A 16033-nucleotide genomic window follows, 5' to 3' on the forward strand; every position below is an offset into this window, starting at 1 on the left:
CATCTCTTACAACATTAGTGGAAATAGAACTTAACAGTATGAATGTTGTTCATTCCAAATTATTGGACAGTTAAGGAAGAGACCTGAATCGAGGATTCTGCTCCTTTGGCAATATTCTTAATCTCTTACCCTTACTTCCATGTGTTTATCAATGACAATAGTTTTCCTGCTCTCCCCTTTTTGTTGTTGTTGGTTATTTATGCCCTAAGCTTTTTTTCCAGTTGTCTTTCTATTCAAATGCATAATTTCCTGGCTCCTACATGAACTGTAGCTTTGACTTTATAAACACGCTTTGAGGTCCTGAGGCTTCTGGAGCATCCATGTATTCCCTCCCAACAGAGGGTCTGAGTCTGGAAATGTGATTTGCAATACAAATCTGCATACAAAAACTCAGTAGATCTGACTTAGCTCAACACCTGCAGTTATGCCATGTCAGAGGCAGCCTGTTCTCCTAAAGCAAAATATTATTTACTTAGAACAGAAACAATGCAGAGAAAAATCATCTTTTTAGTCATACACACTGGAGCTACTTTACTTGCTTACCCAGCAGTGAGCTTTTCTGTACATGCACACGTGCATCAGAGTCTGAATTGTACCACTTTTCCAGAGGAGAATGCTTCCTAGCTGTTTTGCTTTGTGTTGTGCAGCAATGCATAAATTCTCTTGTCCTTCCAATGTCACCATAAAGTCACCAGCTATCACCTCCAGTGACTTCAGGTCCCGTGGAAAGCATAACTCTAGAAATAAAATGATCAATACAGATATATATGCAGTCTTCAAAAAGTCTTTAAAATTTTTGCAGGAGTCATATGTTAAAGAATGGGGCTTATTGTTCAGATGTGGTTTTCAGTACATGTTTCACATAAAGATGTTTGTATTATAGGCCTGATAAGACTATGATGATGATGCGGGTTTTAAGCATGAATGTATTTGAATGTATAACTAAAGTTCTTAAGCAGGTAAAGTTGTAGAACAAAAACACTGTCACAACCTACATACTCTTGCTCTTGTTAAGAGCAAAGCAAAGGAATGGATTTCATGCTTTAATAAACATTTTCTGCTGAGTCGTTAGAGAAAATATTGCTAAGTGCAATTCCCATACCTAACCCCAGCACGTACTGGACGTGTACTGGACAGAGTTCAGGTTCACTTCAGAAAATTCAGATGTTTAGCTCCATAACCAGCATAGTGCAGCTGTCTTTCTGTTGTTCTTGCATGTTAAAATCTGTCTCCCTTTGGTAATTAGGTTTTTTTTAGGACAATCTGCTCTTCTATCCAGAGTAAGTCCCTCTAGCATCTGGTAACTTCTGGTGAAAATAGGTGTTGATCTACTCCAACTGCTTGAACGTTAATGTTTACACCAAAATATGACCTCTTTGCAACGCCAGTATCAAACCAATGGCTTTCATTCTTTTAAGTTTCTGGTACTGCAAGTACTGTCTAACTGCAAAACATTTGGTATCCACGACTAAACGGCGCCACAGAGATATAAAATAGTATTTCATTGCTATTTATATTTTTGTTGTTACGTTAAATATAGCAATGAGATCTGGGGAGATTTATGTCTGACAAAGGTTCTTGGAAAGTTCGTTTGTATTCTGGTAGAGTATAAAATCTTTATTCTCTGCTTTGTCTTCTATTATGGCTAGCAAAACAGCTAGCAGGAGAGAGCAAATTCTAGGGCATGGTGAAAGATGATTTTTTCAGCAACACTCATTGTCACTGAAGGTTGGAGAGCAGGATTCTTACTTGTGAAACAGGAGGTTGCAAGGTTGAGATGAATTAAAAAAATGTCAAGAGATTTACATACCATTCTGAATCTTTGAACTGTGTGTTTCTAAGCTATTTTTTAACATATTTCTCTAGTACATAAACTATTTTAAAAGATACTTGGACTGTGCTTTGTCACATTCCTGTAAAGATGCCGGTAGCTGAGTCAAATCATTCATTTTGAATAAGCTTTGCTATTTAGGAAGTATTATTTGCTTTCTTCATGTTTCTTCACCCATCTTCACATCTTTTTACTCCTGGAATCCCATTTTACCTGATTTTTTTTTTGTAGTTTTTTTTTTTTTTTAATTTCAGAAAACTAAGTTTATGGGAGGGCAATGTCAGCTGCTCAGGACCTGACCTTTAAGATTCAAATCATTTGAACACCAGATAAAATGAAGGGGATAAATATGTCTCACATTTGGGCCTCAAGGTAATTGAAGGCTACATTTTTGTGTACAGTCACAAATCACATAGGTGTGCTTGTGGATGGCTTAAAGCTGCTTTGATCAGGTCTGCTGTGAGGGCTGCTTTTGCAGTGGTTATTTTTAACATGTACAATGAGAGCAGCCCAAGAGCTGCCATTAGTTACCATTACATCAGCATTCTGATCAGTTTGAGGTGAGAAATGGCAAAGGGCAACTAAGATCATCACAACTTGAAAGCTTCCAGGAACAATAAGGTTTAAAGGAGGGAGAGCTGCCTACGCACACCATTTATAAGTAGTGATATCTCCTGCTGAAAGTACTTTGCCTCGTGGTTTCAGAAACCATTCTTGGTATGTACTTCAGATATTCAGTATGCCTACCTGGTAACATTAGCCATTCTGTCTCATTTGTTTCATGATATGCCTATAGATAAGTGTGTATGTGTAAATACCATAGACATCAGTCTGTATTTTCTATGCTGAAGTCATTTTTTGTTCAAATTCTCATTTATTATCAAATAATTTAGTCACAGAATCACAGAACCATAGGGGTTGTAAGGGACCTTTGGCGATATCCAGTCAAAACCACCTACTAAAGCAGATTCTCTAGAGTTGATTGCACAGGAAAGTATCTAGACAGGCTTTGAATATCTCCAGAGAACGGGAATCCACAACCAGTTTTTCCACAGCTCTGACCCTTACTGCCAATTAATTTTTCTTGTCATGATGAAATGGAACTTTTTGTGTTCCAGTACATGCCTGTTGTTCCTTATCCTGCTCCTGGGCAACACCGAAAAGAATCTGGCCCTATCCTCTTGACACTCACTCTCTAGATATTTGTAAGTGTTGAACAGATCCCCTTTCCATCTTCTCCAGACTGAACAGTTCCAGATTGCTCATCCTTTCCTTGTAAGAGTGACACTGCATATTCCTAATTGTCTCTGTTGCTTTCCACTGGACTCTCCCCAGTAGTTCTTGTCTTTCTTAAACTGGGAAGCCCATAACAGGACACAGTACTGCAGATGTAACCTCACCAAAGCAGAGTGGATGTCTGCTTGTTTTTCAAATCTTTCTTGCACGCCTCTATGAATTGCAGACTTGGCTTCCAAGAGTCTATCAGTTTTTTAGAAAAGTAGTAACTCCCTTTGAAAACAAAGACTTGCTTGGTTTGTTTTTAACCTTGACCATCAGACATTTGTAATTTATTGAATAACTGACAAGCTGCCAGGTCTCTTACATCCCTGAGCACCACGTCCAAATGGTTTTTAAACACATCCAGGGATGGTGACTCAATCACCTCCCTGGGGAGCCTATTCCAGTGCTTAACAACCCTTTCTGTGAAGGAGTCTTTCCTGATATCCAACCTAAACCTCCCCCAGTGCAACTTGAAGCCATTTCCCCTCGTCCTGTCATTTGTCACCAGTGAGAAGAGACCAATCCCACTCACTGTAAGAACCTTTCAGATATTGGAAGAGAGCAATAATATCTCCCCTCAGCCTCCTTTTCCCCAGACTAAACAGCCCCAGCTCCTTCAGTCTCTCCTCATAGGCCATATTCTCCAAGCCCTTCACAAGCCTTGTTGCCCTTCTTTGGATCTGCTCCAGCACCTCAATGTCCCTTCTGTACCAAGATGCCCAAAACTGAGCACAGTACTCGAGGTGAAGCCTCATCAGTACCAAGCATAGAGGCAAGATGACTTCCCTAGTCCTGCTCACCACACCGTTCCTGATACAAGCCAGGATGCCATTGGCCTTCTTGGCCACCTGGGCACACTGCTGGCTCATATTCAGCCGACTGTCCATCAGTACACCAACTTGACAGATTGACACATTGTCAATCCTGTAGAGTTGAGTGGTAAGAGAGAGTGAAAAGTTTTGATGCAGTATGGAAATGGTTAAGGAGATTAACCACTATGTTTTTATGACTACTTTCCCTCTCAGGAGCTTAACAATGAGATCATTGCTTAGCTGGGATATATTATCAGTTATCTTATAATTTCACATCTGTCCTGGGATGAAAAGAATTCCGTTCATCTACTAAGGAAGAACTCCACGTGGAACTTGCTGGGAGGCTCAAAGGAGAGTTCTGCACAGCATAATGCCACAGGTTATCATAATTCTCCATCTAGAATCAGAGTCATCACAAAGCACTCCCGAAACTGTACAGCTTGTGTTGTGCAGACATCTGCATCTACGCAAGCAGATTCACAAGAGCATTGGAATAATCTAATGTCAAGAGAAGCTAGTAGCATTTTGATTTCCTTTTCTTGTGCTCTGCATCCACTGCCATCTGCTCCTTGGCTCTTCCTGATGTTTTTTATGTGGTGAAGCTCTTAGACAGGATGTTTTTATTTGTCAAGGGCCTAGCCTAGTGTAATGATAAACAGGAATCCAGCACTATGATGAATATCGAGTTGCTTCATTTTCCTGACATTGTGGGATGTGTCATTTTTTCAGATGCATACAACTAACTCAGACAAGGAGAAGAAAGACTCCTAGAAGCAGATATCAACTAATACTTAGAAGTAGAATAATGCTGCAACTACTAAGTTTTTATTATTTTGTCTTCAAATATCTCCCTATTTTTTGTTAACAAAAGTCGAGACCTGTAAATACATATTAAAGAATTCCTGAAAAGTGAAGTTATTTGAATATTCTTGTAGAAGAAGAAGGAAAGGTGGAAAAACATTATTTTCCATCTGTTAAGGCCAAGTCAGAGACTGTGGCTGAATTAAAACCCAACTTCGCACAAACTGCTAAGCACTTGGATGTATGCTAGAGCCTTCATCTTCCACTGCAACTCAAATATGAAAGATGCAGGAGGACTCAACTGCCCTACAAAACTTTCAAATGCAAATCAAAAAGCAGTTACAAAATTCACTTTTAAAAGTATAAAATCTTCTAAATGCGTTTGCCTTAGATGACACAGGAATTTTGTGAGATGATGGGGAACAGAATGGAAGAATGATGACTTACTTTTTTATTTCCACCCACTAGCACATTCTTTATCTTCCTAAACCAAACAGGAAGAATTATTAAAACATACACATACACTGGGGAAAAACTTGCTTCTACAGCTATAGGTAGAATTAATCCACTTCATAGTCATTTTAATAGCTTTTGCATAAGTAAACACTTACATGAAAAAGCAATATTTCTTATAAGGGGAGGTCAAATTTGCATATGTACCTTGGAGAGATCTAAGTTTTAATATGCATAGTTACATGAGAAAACGTGTCATTACTTTTTATAAATAGACGTGTACAAATTCTGAGCACCCTATTGACAGAAACTATTCAGTTTAAATTCCACTGCCTGAAGGAACAATGAAAAAATGAAAGCAACACATAAATAGATACACACCGAAATTTCAATCTGACTCTCCTAAAATAACTGTCCTTCCTAATATTATGAGGGCTGCTCTGAAAGTAATGCCTCCTATTTCACTATATGGCCCCTGATGTCAGAGGCAGATGTTGGTAGGATGGCAATAGAGGTTGAATCTTCCCAAGTATTCCATTGCATTTTATTGCTGTGTGACAGATGGCAGCAGAGGAGCACTCTGAGAGAATGGTGTCTGACATGAAAGCGTGTATGAAGCAAAGGTGTGTCATTGAATTCTTCCACATATAAATAATTGCACCCATTTATATTCATTGATTCTTGCAAAATGTTTATGGAGACCAAACAGTGAACACAATGAGGTGGTAGGTGGTGTGTTTCAGCAGTGGCAGCAGCAATGTGAAAAGCAAGCCACATTCTGAACAGCCACGCAGATAGTCACAAGCACGACATGCGTGTTCTTGTACACTGCTGGCAAAAATGCACAGCTAATGGTGATAACCATGCTGAAAAATAGTGTTTTGTAGTTGAGAATTTACTATCAAGCAGCTTACACTTACTATCAAGGGAGGGGGAAATAGATTCAGTGATACAACAGAATCATGTAGGCCTGAACTCATTATCTTTAACTTCAAGAGCTTATCTGAGTTGCCTGCTAAGAACATTTTTTTCTCAGTCTACTTTATGATCTTTGAAGAGAAATGCACTATAGCACAATCTCATTACAACTAAATCGTCTTTGAAAGTCATGGATCTAAAAACAAGCCTTGAGAAGAAATTTGCCTTTACTTCTCCAGTTTCAAAAGTAAATAGAGAATATCAAATATTGCTCTCTTCTAAAAAGGAGCCATCTTTCTCTAAGCCATAATGTGTTCCATTCTTCAGGGCTTAAAGGTGCAGATTTACATCAAGATTCATAATGTAAAGTGTATGTGATATCACATTCTGCCTTTCTGCTTTGACACCTGGTTAAATATTTTCTAAAGAGACAAAGACCTGAAAATGGACCAAGTGGGAAAAAATTCTGAAAAATGTCACAAGCACAATCCTACATTTTTCTCAAAATATATTTCAAGTTCTGGTGAAACTTGATCTTCCAAGTGATTTTAAATTGTCCTGACTTTCAATGAATCTTTAGTTTGTAATTATTCTGCTTTAAGAACAAAAAGTGGTGGAAGGAAGGAAATTCATCACTGACATTGTGGAATTTTTTTATTTCCCCTATATTGAATTTAAAATTGAATACAAAATATTGCATATGTTTCTTCCAAATAATTAGCCAATTCCTCAGAAACTGGGGTCTAAGAGAGTTGATGTGCATTCCCTAGGAAATGGAAATAAATGTTTCTGAACCCCAGCTGAACTGCACTTTATCTCACTTCAAGTTCCAGATCAAATACTGTGTGGAAGTACTGTCACACAAACATTTCTGCTCTTGATGCTCAGCAAGGTGTATTTTGGGCAGAATGTAGCATAATAAAAATGTATTTTGCAGTATCACACTGAGTAGACCTCTGTCCTCACACCTACAAGCAGATAGAAAAAAACCTCTGGATATCTGATGTCAATTTTAGTTGAATTGGCTGTGGCAAGCTGGAGAACAAGGAAACCAGGGACACCTTGAAAAGGTTTCAAGGCCCTCTAAAGCAGTGCTGTAGCTGGCAATAGCTTTAAGTTGTCTTGAAGCTATTAAAACTTGTGCAGTAAACTGAATCAGCCTCAGACTTTTTCTATGAATTTCTCTAGATTAGACCCTGTAGGTAAGTTGTAGAAATCCTATCAAAGAGAAGCTCTTTATTGTATATGTACTTTTCATATGTGAGATAATAACTACTTTTATTCAGAAAAGAACATGCCCATCATACAACCCTACCTAACATATTTACCAAGGTTTTTTTGTTTGTTTGTTTGTTTGTTTTTGTCTAATACAGTTGTGGAAAACTCCAGTCCAAACAAAAATTACTGAAACAAAAACTGCATGAAAACAGGAAAGGCTGGTTAGGGTTAGAGCAGGGACTTGGAACATAGAAGCAGAACTGTAAAGAAGAAAGAGGGTTTTTTTTTTCAGGAATCATACACTTTCATGGAAATAGGGCAAGAAAAGCCATTGTATAACAAATACAGTTAATGGAGTATCAGAAACAAAGTCAAAGTAGCTACGCTAATGAAAGCAATACTGTTTTATAAGGAAAATTGTCAGCAGCAGAAATATGAACTTAATGAAGAATCTGATAGTATATCTTTTTTTACTGAAATACATTGTTGATCCACTATGGAAAGCTACATAAAAGTTATGTCTATATTAGTACCATGTAGAAAGATACACAGAATCACAGAATCACAGAATTGTAGGGGTTGGAAGGGACCTCCAGAGATCATCGAGTCCAACCCCCTGCCAAAGCAGGTTCCCTGCAGCAGGTCGCACAGGTAGGCATCCAGGCAGGTCTGGAACATCTCCAGAGAAGGAGACTCCACCACCTCCCTGGGCAGCCTGTTCCAGTGCTCCGTCACCTCACTGTAAAGAAATTCTTGCGCACATTTGTGCAGAACTTCCTGTGCTGCAGTTTCCGGCCGTTTCCCCTTGTCCTGTCTCCACTCATCACTGAAAGGAGTCCAGCCATCAACTTGTATGAGTATTCCTATAATTATAAAAATTACAGTGGAAAAATATGAAATTCTGACATACCGAAGAAAAGCCTACGCAAGTTTTCTCAGCAATTTCAGACAGAATTGTTCCATATAATGCATTTCACACTATTTGTTTAATGCTGCCACTATTTTTCTTTGTGATGGTAAATATTTTGTCCAAATGGGGCCTAGCAAATTTGAATTGGCCAGCTAATATCTAAATTAATCTATTATTCTGTGATTGCATGATGCAAAGATTTTCATATATCAGTAACCACCCATAGAAAATCTGAAAATGATCTAGCAAATTATAGAATCATAGAATTGTCTAGATTGGAAAATACCATAGGAAACTCCTAGAGAAAAACGCTGTCTTGGGAGCAGGGACAGGGCTAAGCCTATTGAAAAACAGTATTTTGTTCCTGATTTTTCTGCAGCGCTATCATACTGTCTTTGGTTAGTAATCAAATTTACAGGAACTCATTTTTAAAAATAAATTTTTAACAACACATTCATTGTCTCATCTGTTTGGACTGCAACAGAAGCTTTCTTTTAGAACATTCATGTTGAGTTCTGCAGCAAACTGGTACTGCTTTCTAGCCTCCATTTTCATTGTTTCTATAATAATTTGGGGGAAAAAAAAAAACAAAAACAAAACTACAAACAAAACTAGTTACAATGACCTACAGCTTATTATTATTTTCTTATAACTGTATTAGTTGCCAGCTCACCATTTTTACCTACTCCTTATTTGCAATATTTCAGAGAAACCCGAACATCAATTTTCTGTTCAGATGTTTTACATATGTCTTTACTTCCAGATCATGATTCCGTTGTCATCTGCATCTGAAAGCTTAGCCTCAAAAATAATGCTATTAGAATATTTAAATGAAGCGAATTATAAAGACATGCTCAAATACAATCAATGTACTTTCCATTTTAAGGAAAGTATTTGAAAATTAACTGAGTGCAACTCTTAATAGGTGCATATCTCTCTGGTGTTATGAATGGGAACCAGACAAACACTGAGATAAATATCCTGGGACAAACAGTGTTCTTGCCAGCAGAGCAGAGTGCTGCAGCATTAAGCCACCTTGAGCTATGCATCTCTGGATTTTCTCTTACCAAGAGGTTTGAATCACAGCAGATGCTGAGCACTGAACAGCTACAAATGTAGCAACTGTAAGGCTGAAAACAGCACTACTCAAATTGGAGTTTGGAGAAGAGTGGTATATTCCAAAGACTGAAGGAAGTGTGCACAAGTCCAGGGTCCCTGCAAATCTCACATCAGGGAGTTGCCTTAAAAATACTTCTTTGTGTTAAAAAGCAGCAGATCTGCAATGCTCTGGTAACGTGGCTAGTTACAGACAGAAACCTTCCTCTGCAGTAGTAAGACATCTCTGCATTACTTATTTGGTCTTTTTATTTGGCTTTAACCTCTGTCACCATACAAGAAGACTCATTGATATCAACAAAGTCTGGACCAACCCATTGCTTGGGAGACTTTAAGCCCGGGCTTGCTTTTTATGTATTTGCATTGATTTGTGTTGAAGTACATGTGCTCTCCAGCTCCATTGGAAAGCTGCCAACTTCAAAATGATTGAATGCTTGTTGTCCTCTGGTACTCTCCTGACATTTGTGCGTAAGATTATCTCCAAATTCTCCGTGACTGAAATGATGAAAAGATAGCAATCTTGTAGCTCTGGAGTAAAAATGTTTTTAAATAAGACCAAACATCAGAATGAGCAAAGATACAGCAGTGGGGGTAGGGCTTTGCTAAGGGAATGTTGCAGGCCAGGTTGGGCTAGTCTGGGGTCTTGGAACATGTGTGGGTTATTCAATCAATTGTTCAAAGCAGTGATCTGCACTTGCTGCTGGTAAGCAAGTTATTGCTTTCCTGAGCATTTACCTACATCCATAGGATGAACTGACCTCAGGCTATGGCTCCAGGTTTTCATCAGCAGCAAATAGCTCCAAGGCCTCTGGTTGCTCTGAAGTTACACCTACTTATAATGGCCAAGAATCAGTCATCAGGTACCTGCATACAAATGTTCACATTAAAGACATCTCTGATGCAGCAGCTCAGGACTGAATGAACATAAAATCATGATTATTTTTTCTCCATTATGTCCTGTGAATTCCAAATTAAGATACATTGACGACAAGTCTACAGAGAAAGGATTGTTGCACAATCCAAACTATATTTCCTTTTTGAATGACAATATTCCTTTTTTTCAGGCCATGCCAATTATAAATCCATAAAAACCTGTAATAAAATCTACGTTTTTGCTATGTTAAAAAAATGAGAAGACATTTTTTTAAATGTAAAAATGAAGGCAAATGTTACAGTTTCTTGCCTGCTATTGTTGTTGGTACTGGCTGCACCATCTGAAACATGTCTGCAGTAACTTGGCCAAAAAAAATTCTCCCAGCCTGATGTGACAAGTCCCAAGTTGTTCACTTCTAATGGGGTATTGCGTACAAGAGAGGAAATTTGATAGCACCATGTCTGCTTCTAATGTAAATGAAATCCTGCTGCACTAACTCCATGTGTAACAGATCAAAAGACTTGATACTAACTGTATGAATTCAGCCCAGGCTCTGTGAGATTCTGTATTGTTTTATAAACATGGGCTTTTTCCCCAGCTTCAGTGCATCTTATCTGTATGTTTGATAGAAATTGTAGTGAATTCTTATTAACCTACACGTATACACCAAGAACTGCCATAAAAACAATACTGAAAGCAAAATTAATTGTAGGGAGGAAATAAAGGGATGATTCTGTTTAGTTCCATGTTAATTCCATGTATTTTAGTCAATCTCATATCATGGCTGGTGGTGCCACAGATAGCAGGACACAGTTTGAAGTGCCTTATGGAACTTGTTTATTCTCTGGTTACTCAGACAACAGCCAACTAACAGGCATAGTAAACCACCTTAAAAATATATTCTACATTCTATGACAGTCTCATCGTGACAGAAACTAATCTCCTAATGGACAAATGCTGAGTTTTCTCAGTGGAGTCTCAGAGGTAGAAGAGTGGATTAAGGGGACTCAGGTTCTCATGCCTGGAAGTTTCATGAAAAGGAAATAATGTCTTTTTTGTCATTGCTGTTGTTGTTTTGATTAATTAAATAACGAATTCATTAAAAATGTGAAGAAATTCATTAATTCATTTTGGGAGGGACAGTGTATGTTAGTTGCTGAACCAATACGATTTGAAAGAACTAATAAAACATTGGTGTATAGGAATTTTTTCCAAATGAGAAAAAGACAAGCTGCTTCTATTTCAAACCTGGAAGAAGATGTGCTCTCCTTCTTTTAAATGCATCCACTTTTCTACTTTCAAGTACTCCTGCGTTTCTATCCTTTTACTTGCATCGGTGCAGTAGCAGTAGTTATCTGTCAACATGTAAATGTAGCATGGAGCAGATGAGCTGAAAGTAATTTAGGTGTTGTTTTTCACTTATCTGCAGGAGCCACTTTAGTCTCCATATAGCATCCAGATTAAATCCCTAAACAATTTCTCTTTAGGCCCTAATTTCTAATGCATTTCTATCAGTTTGTGAAAGAGCATTTTCTGATCAGAAGCCAAAATGTGGGAGTTGGGAAATGTAGCTGCAGAGAAATCCGCAGGCTGTTTGCTAGACTTGTTATACTTCCTCCTCTTAGCCATTTATGTTTCTGCTTGGACTGCAGGCAGCTGGGACCCAAGATGTGCAAGGAATGAGCATCTCCAATCTTTGTACCAGTTTCTTCTTCAGAGCAGATCTCGTTTCACAGCAGAGGAATGTCAGGACCAACAAGCCAGCATCAAGGCTGCAATTTGGCTTCAATAGAAAAGCGAAAGAATCTGAATAAACTGAAACTCACATTGTCATCTTTAAGAACCATACCTGTGACTGCCATAGCAAATAAAGGAAATGCATAATATAGTACAGTGTTTGTTTACAGTTGCCATTTTCACACAGAAAAGCCCTCAGCTGCTACAAAATGGGGAGCAGATTACATTCTGTTTCGTTCTGTTTTGGAATTCCATCAGCCATACCCTGTTGCTCCAAAGCATGCTCCTGGTTCATTTCTCCTTGACTCATCTTCTGCATCTGTGCCAGTTAAGGATAAGTTGCTACTGCTCTGATTTGGTTAAAATTACATTTTTACTACCAGAGACTGTAGCAAGCCAAATGCATCAGCTTCACATTTCATCTATCCCTAGGCAGCCCCAGTTGGTTCAGTAGGTTCAGAGAGAGGTGACTAAGAACCAGATTCAAATCTGTGTTTTTACAGGCTTATGTGCAATGTCACACGTGCTTCTCTCTCTTTAATTTTTTTTAATGTATTTATTTTTCCCACACAGCTAGTTTTTGAATTCCAGTTCTTCCTTGCATTCTTGTTAGTCTAGTAATAAACACCAGCTGAGAAGAACAGAAGAACATAAAGGAGTTTCTTTCTCTGTCTTTTCTAGAATTCTAGAACATAGAATATAGTTCTATGCTATATAGCTGAATATTTGTTTAGTTTTGTCCTTTCTGTATCTGAGAAACATAAAAAAGTTACAATCCACATACTCACAAAGCAGTTAAGAGAAAAGCCTGTTATCTATGTATCCTACATTGAAATTGATAATACTGGAAAATATATGCTCTTATTCATAAGGCTGAGATTCAACAAGGCCAAGTACAAGGAGTTGCACTTGGGTCTGAACTACTCCAGATATGTGTACAGAATGGGAGAATACCTTAAGAGCAGGTTTGCAGAGAAGGACTTTGGGATTCTGGTGGATGAGAAGCTTGATACTGCACCAGCAGTGTCTTCTTGCAGCCCATGAGGCCAACAGCATATTGTGTTGCATCAAGAGGTGAGAGAAATGATTGCGGTCCTATATTCTGCCTTCAAGTGGACCCACTTGGAATGTTGTGTTCCAGTCTGCAGCCCCCAGCACAAGAAAGATGTGGAATTGTTGGATCTGGTCCAGGGGAGAACCATGAAGATGATCAGAGGGCTGGAGCATCTTTTCTACAGAGGAAAGCTGAGGGAGATGGGCTTGTTCAGCCTGGAGAAGAGATGGCTCCAAGAAGACCTCATTGTGGCCCTCCTGTACTTAAAGGAAGCTTATAAACAGGAGATGAGCTTTTTACATAGTGAGATACATACAGGTTAATGGGGCAAGGGGAAGCTGTGTTAAACTTGAAGAGGGGAGATTTAGATTAGATGTTCGGGGGATATTTTTCACTCAGAGAGTGGTGAGGCACTGGCAAAGACTGCCCAGAGTAGCTGCGGTTGCCCCATCTGGAGGTGTGCAAGGCTAGGTTGGACAGGGCCCTGGACAGCCTGATCTGGCTGAGGGCAATCCTGCTATAGCAGGAGTTTTGGAAGTGGATGGTCTTCGAGGTCCTTCCCAAAACCAAGACATTCTATGATTCTTTGATGATTCTGTCTCTTTTTTTACCCGTTGACTTGATTCTCTAACAGGGGAGGTTTATCTGCTTTGTTTTCAAAAGACATGAATTTTGGAATTAAGATATTTTCTTAACCTTAAATAAGTGGAGAGCAGAAGTCAGCAGGTCAGGACTTCAGATGACAAAAACTGATGAAATTAATTAAATTCAGGAGCCAAGGATTTGGAACAGTGTCAGAGCAGAAAGGGTAGTATGATTTAATGCAAAGAGTTGATAGGTAACATAACAAGCTAGGAAACTTATGTTCCTCATTTTCATAGTGTTGGCATACAGAATTTCTTCTAAACTAAATTACTCCTGGCGTTGGGCTAAAACACTAAGGCTCAAGCTTGACGGCAAGGCTGATAGCCTTGTTTGTTGAAACGTAGCCTTCATTTTCAAAATGTCCTCCCCAAATATGATGGATTTCATTCCTCACTAGAAAATCTTATGTTTGTAAGATTGCTTGGGATTCCGTGGGAGTTTGTCTGAAACACGTCCAAAATAGGGCTCAGAGTATGTATACAAAAATACTATACTGAAGCTGTATAAAGTAGGATGAACTTAGAGGGGAAAACTGGCAGACAGCTTCCATCTTGAAAGTGGTTTTGCCAAAATCTTCAGGTATTATTTTCTGTATGTGAAGACAGGAGTTTTGGATGGCTTATGGAAACATGTTGCAACATGAAAATGATACATAGCAAAAGCATATTTGAAAGAGTGCAAAGGCAAAATATCCTTCTAACAGCATTTTTTGGTGGTCAGACTTCCCATTTATAATCAGAGACAGGAATGCATGAAGAGTTACTCCAAATCATCTCATCTTCCAAGGAGGATGCGAGGTTTCTAGAAATAATATCCTGGGAAATGTGGGAATAAATTGTACTGTAGTCTTTACAAATGAATCTTAAGAAAACAAAAGATAAATTGCATTAATGTGTTTCCATCTGTTTTGTATCTTTTTATAACTGTGTCCAAGAGAAAAACAATCTATTTTGTATGCCACAATGTTGTGCTACACATATGAGGTGTTGCCACTGCCAGTGTTCAAAATGCACAGGGAATATCCTGAAAGTTACCATTTTTGGTTTAAATATGCTTGAATAAAGCAGTATTGCTATCAGAATACTGAGTGGCATTTAAGAGATAGCAAATGAAGGGCTGCAAATCATCTATTTTCAGAATTGTGCATGCAGGTCCCCTTTCTAGGCAAGATTCACTTCTCTCCTGCTCCTTTGTATTCTCTGTTTTAACCTGCTATTTCTTAAATCCCATCAGCTGATCCTCATGCAAACAAGGATACACATTGCTAGTAACAGCTTGTGGGTGTCAGTGAAAATTCTTCCTCATTGCAGCACATGACGTTTCTTGCAAATTTTCCCAAAATGTACTTTCTGGCAGTGTTGCAATTACTCCAGAAGCTTGTGTTCATTCTTCCACATGGTTGTTCTCTACAAAAGCTCTATTCACCCCTTTTCTAGGAAAGGTAGCATAGGAGTAATTATACTTCAATTAATAACAGTAACCATAAAAGTTATTTTCTCCATTCCTCCTCCATGATAGGTACAGATTTTATCTTTCTTAATAGATAGTACTGCTTTTTAAATTTCATTTAGAAACTAGCTATGTGTTGCTCTACATGAAGAACTAAATGATGGAGAGTGAAATCACTGGAACAGGCTGCCCAGGGAGGTTGTGGAGTCTCCTTCTCTGGAAATGTTCAAGACCTGCCTGGATGCCTACCTGTGCGACCTGCTGTAGGGAACCTGCTTTGGCAGGGGGGTTGGACTCGATGATCTCTGGAGGTCCCTTCCAACCCCTACAATTCTGTGTGATTCTGTGATTCTGTGATTAAAGTAAGACTTCGGGAGACAGGATTTTGTGGTCTAAATTGTGAATTTGTATCCGCAATCTCACTTTGTTAAAGCCTGTGGAAGAGTGTGAAGTCTGTAGGCAGTTCAGGTTTACAGAAAAAATTTCTATAGCTTTCTATGCCCTCCTGGGCAAGACAAGTGTGAATAGCTCCTGCTTAAGAACACAACCTGCTGGGATCTACCGGCTATGTATTACTCCTCAGCATACTTCAGTCCTTCATGAAGAGCTAGGTCTGAGGCTGATCCTGTCGATTCTGGTCCCATTCAAAATCCAGCAGCACTAGTTGCTTTTTCCAAAACACAGATGAAAGCAGTATTTCCCCAGCCCTTTCTTACTTCAGCACAATGGAAGGACTTAGTACATTAGAGACAGTTGACATGTACGGAATCACAGACGCACATAATGGTTTGGAATTTAAGGTACCTTAGGAAGATATCTGGTCCAGCTCCCCTTCTCAAGCAGGTCCACCACCCGATGCTAAGATACAAATCCTATTCTTTCACCGGAAAAAAAAAAAGAAAAAAGGGAAGGGAGAGGAGGGGAGGGGAGGGGA

This window comes from Lagopus leucura, unplaced genomic scaffold (genome assembly GCF_019238085.1).
Source record: "Lagopus leucura isolate 7727_CA_CO unplaced genomic scaffold, USGS_WTPT01 Super-Scaffold_100014, whole genome shotgun sequence".
Classification (NCBI taxonomy): domain Eukaryota; kingdom Metazoa; phylum Chordata; class Aves; order Galliformes; family Phasianidae; genus Lagopus; species Lagopus leucura.